The sequence below is a fragment of the Daktulosphaira vitifoliae genome, unplaced genomic scaffold (genome assembly GCF_025091365.1).
Source record: "Daktulosphaira vitifoliae isolate Bord-2020 unplaced genomic scaffold, ASM2509136v1 Scaffold_3, whole genome shotgun sequence".
Lineage (NCBI taxonomy): Eukaryota > Metazoa > Arthropoda > Insecta > Hemiptera > Phylloxeridae > Daktulosphaira > Daktulosphaira vitifoliae.
This window is the reverse complement of record NW_026099574.1, coordinates 4117544-4121631: the sequence shown is the minus strand read 5'-3', so window position 1 is coordinate 4121631 and position 4088 is coordinate 4117544. Positions and strand designations below refer to the sequence as shown.

General features: G+C 27.4%; 1 protein-coding gene across 4 annotated transcripts in view; it reads right to left on the bottom strand.

The window, feature by feature from the left end:
- The window catches only part of LOC126902360 (uncharacterized protein C05D11.1-like), a 112472-nt gene that overhangs the window by 37933 nt on the left and 70451 nt on the right, over positions 1-4088 (bottom strand). The gene's annotated exons all lie outside the window — the stretch shown is intronic.

Here is a 4088-nt window from a genome sequence, read left to right as displayed (position 1 = left end):
AGGAAAAAAAATTTCGGACTTTATTTTATTTTCATAGTGAAAACAGACATTAAAATTATATAAAAAAATACGATTTTTATAAAAAAATTCGTTTTTATATTTTTAACTTTAATATAGTATAACTTTTTGAAAAATGTATGGGTCATTAAAATTTTTTTAAGATAAGTACTATTTATACTCTTCTTTTATGCGACATACTTTTTTTTTAAATCGGACCATTTCCCTTTATATTTTATATATTATATATATATTTATATATTACACTTATAAAACAAAAAACTTAATCAGAATATAATTAAGGAAATAGTAGATCATGTAGCTTTTGGAATAATCCACCAATTTTTTTAAAATTAAACACTATCTACAGATTTGCATCGAAGCGTTTTTTATGATAGTGATTTTAATCACTGTCAGATATCATCTATACTAAACCCAACTATGCCACATCCTCACTGTGCTGGGTTTTATTTTTTATATAGAACATTGAAATGTTATATTTTAGATTAAAACTATGAGATTAAATAACATTAAAAATAATCTAGCTGCAATAAGAGAAATTCATAATAATCAAGTAATAATTCTATAATCTATAAATCTATAATAATTATTATACACGGGTTAGAACCTTGTACCCCAATCGCATGAAACAAAAGTTTGACCGACTCGGCAACCGTACGTCACTAACATCGAATGAAAAAAGTGGCTATTTAAGCTAGTTCAAATATTAAAATTATTTTTGTCGTCTTCAAAAAGCAAANAGTTCAAATATTAAAATTATTTTTGTCGTCTTCAAAAAGCAAAAAAATTTAAGAAGTTTAACTTTCTATGCTATATCAATTATTTATTTATATAATATTTATGAAAATCTGTACTCCCCTTGTCAGGTATTTTAAAATAAAATACAAAACCCAGAATTTTACACACAAAAATAGCATATTTTTGAATACGGTAGTTATTTTTACCATGAAGACAAATCCAGAGGTCAAATTTTTTTTTTTCAAATTAAAGTATATTACATAATCTTTAATTTAAGGTATATATAAAAGTGTCAGTCTTTCCGGAAAATTTTCAAAAGTTAAGTTGAAAAAGTTACTTTTTTTAAAAAAGTTACCACTTTGAAACCCCTCCTGTGGGCTTGTAAAGGGTCAAATGTTCACCAAAATATATAAAATGATAGGTGAATACCTAATGTATCTATAAAAAAAAAAATATATTAATTCGGTAATTTTTAAAAGAGTTATGGCAATTTTAAGTAAAAAAAATTGAAAAAATATCGAAAATTAGCGATTTTAAATTTGTAATTTTTAGGGGGATTTCCCCCGTTTAAGGGAACGAGGGATTTTTTTCCAAATTTTGAGGGTAATGTCTTCGACTAGATACGATTTGTGATCTTTTGACATATTTTTCATTAAAATCGGTCCAGCGAGATCTGAGATTGAGCGTATACAGACACAAAAAAAAAACACATCACAGTAAAATTAATACCTTCTCAGCTTCGCATCGAAGCTAAAAATGGATTTATTTTGTTTTTGCGCAGAACCCTTCAATGAATACCCTTTCAGCTTTGCATCGAACCTAAAAAAATAAAATCGAAAATTTTATTTATAACTATATCACTAATACAATAGGCGTAGTTGGTAAAAAGCGCCTTTCTCAAAGACCTAGTTAACCAGTTGTCACAAATATCGTCTAGTAGTACAACATATCGCGTGACAGCTGTTCTCTAGCAGCTTTGCTTTACCTTTTCCCTCGTCCAATCAGCTAGGCAAACGTGCTGGGTCAGATTAAATGCGTTAATTGCTTACCTTGTACAGNAAAATACTTACAGCAATTTAGATTAAATTTGATGGTAAAGTTATTTCCTTCAAAAATCTGAATTTTTAAATAAATACATTACACACTAATAAAAAATGAATAATCTATCTTAATCAAATTCACGAATATATACTTAGATCATTTACGTGTAAATGAACAAAAAGTGATCTATGAATCTACATTATTCTAATCGAATTAAATTTCAAACAGAGGGCTATCAAAATGTCATTGAGGCTTATTAGATTGTGATCAATTTATTCCTAGATATACTTTTTACAGAATTTATTTTACTGAATACCCTTTCACAAGCCCTACACTGTAAACACTGAACATATATCCGTCAAAAGCATATGGATTATATTTAGTGTATATACATAACGAAATAACGTGAAATATTCATATAATAAACGAATATAATTAGTAAATAGTTTGTATATACGTTACAAAAAAATATATATACTTATAATCACTGTAAATGTTACACATAANCAGTAGAACTCCAATTATCCGAATTAATGGGGACCGGGACCCATTCACTGACTAATCAAAACAAACAATGACAGGTGACTGCAATGCGCCGGAACTGGAGTGCGAACTCTTACCACGTGTTGTGCCTACACTGACGCCGCGGACTTTGGACAAATTTTTTTCTGATTTTTTCTAAAAGTGATTCGGATAATCGGCGATTCGGATGGTCGGAGTTCGGATAATTGGAGTTCTACTGTATATACTTATAATCACTGTAAATGTTACACATAAATTTATTTTTTAAGTGATCGTTTAAGTTTCATTTACATTTTATATATATTTTTTGGTAATATCTCGTTACTAAATTATATATTTATTTTATGCAGTTTTACATATTCAATTGCATCTTAANTATTTTTTGGTAATATCTCGTTACTAAATTATATATTTATTTTATGCAGTTTTACATATTCAATTGCATCTTAAACAACTGTAAATTGTATTAGATAAGAATTTACATTATTTTCAGGTTTGTTCATTTATTTTTGAGTAAACTATAAAATTCATGTTGAAATTAGATGTGAAATTAATTAAATGTAAATGTTACATTTACTTTAGATGAACGAGAAGTTTTGTTTAAAATACCTATTTTTATACAATAATAAGATTACTCATAATAAATAATGCATACTTATCAATTATGGATTTTGAGTACATAAAGAGTGTTCAGACACATAAATTTTACATGTACTATACTCGTGTATACTTTAATATTTTTCTATTTATAATTTAACCTCACAATTTTAACTATAATTAAATATATCTTTATATGATATACGAGCATATTTTGAAATGAAACCTACATTGACCAAAAATGAATGAATTCATTTCATTTCATTTTCTTTAAAGCTATATTATAATTTTTAACAGATTTCATTATTTTTTAGTCATGTATCTATAAAAATAATTTAAAAAACCCCAACCCAGCACAGTGGGAACGTGTCATAGTTGGGTCTAATATAGGTGATATCTAACAGTGATTAAAATCACTATCATAAAAAACGCTTCGATACAAATCTGTAGATACTGTTTAATTTTAAAAAACCCAGCACAGTGGGGTCGCGGCATAGTGGGGATGTTGCATAGTTTGGTCCAGTATAGATTTAATCTGACAGTGATTAAAATCACTATCATAAGAAACGCTTCGATGCAAATCAGTAGATAGTGTTTAATTCTAAGAAATTGTAGGATTATACCAAAAGAAAAATTAACGCCTAATTTTTGTTCTACTTCGACTGCCATTTGCTCATAGAAAATAGGTCGTTTATTATAAACTTTTTTAAAAAGCAAGACCCTTACGAAAACGAATTATATTGTGATGTCTTGGTACAAAGTCAAAACAAACATAATCTTTTTGGCTAAATAATAAAAATAAACTTGTAATAAAAACTACAAAATAAAAAATAAAGAAATACAGTTTAAGAATGGCAATACTAATAAGACACATTGAAACACCTAAAAAAAAACCCAGCACAGTGGAGTCGCGGCATAGTGGGGACGTTGCATAGTTGGGTCCAGTATAGATTTAATCTGACAGTGATTAAAATCACTATCATAAGAAACGCTTCGATGCAAATCAGTAGATAGTGTTTAATTCTAAGAAATTGGTGGATAATTACAAAAGCTNTAAGAAATTGGTGGATAAATACAAAAGCTGCATGATTTGCTAGTTTCTTATTAATACCCTGATTAAGATAAAGTATGTCGAATGAAAAAGGGATTATTAAAAAATATTATTTCTTATA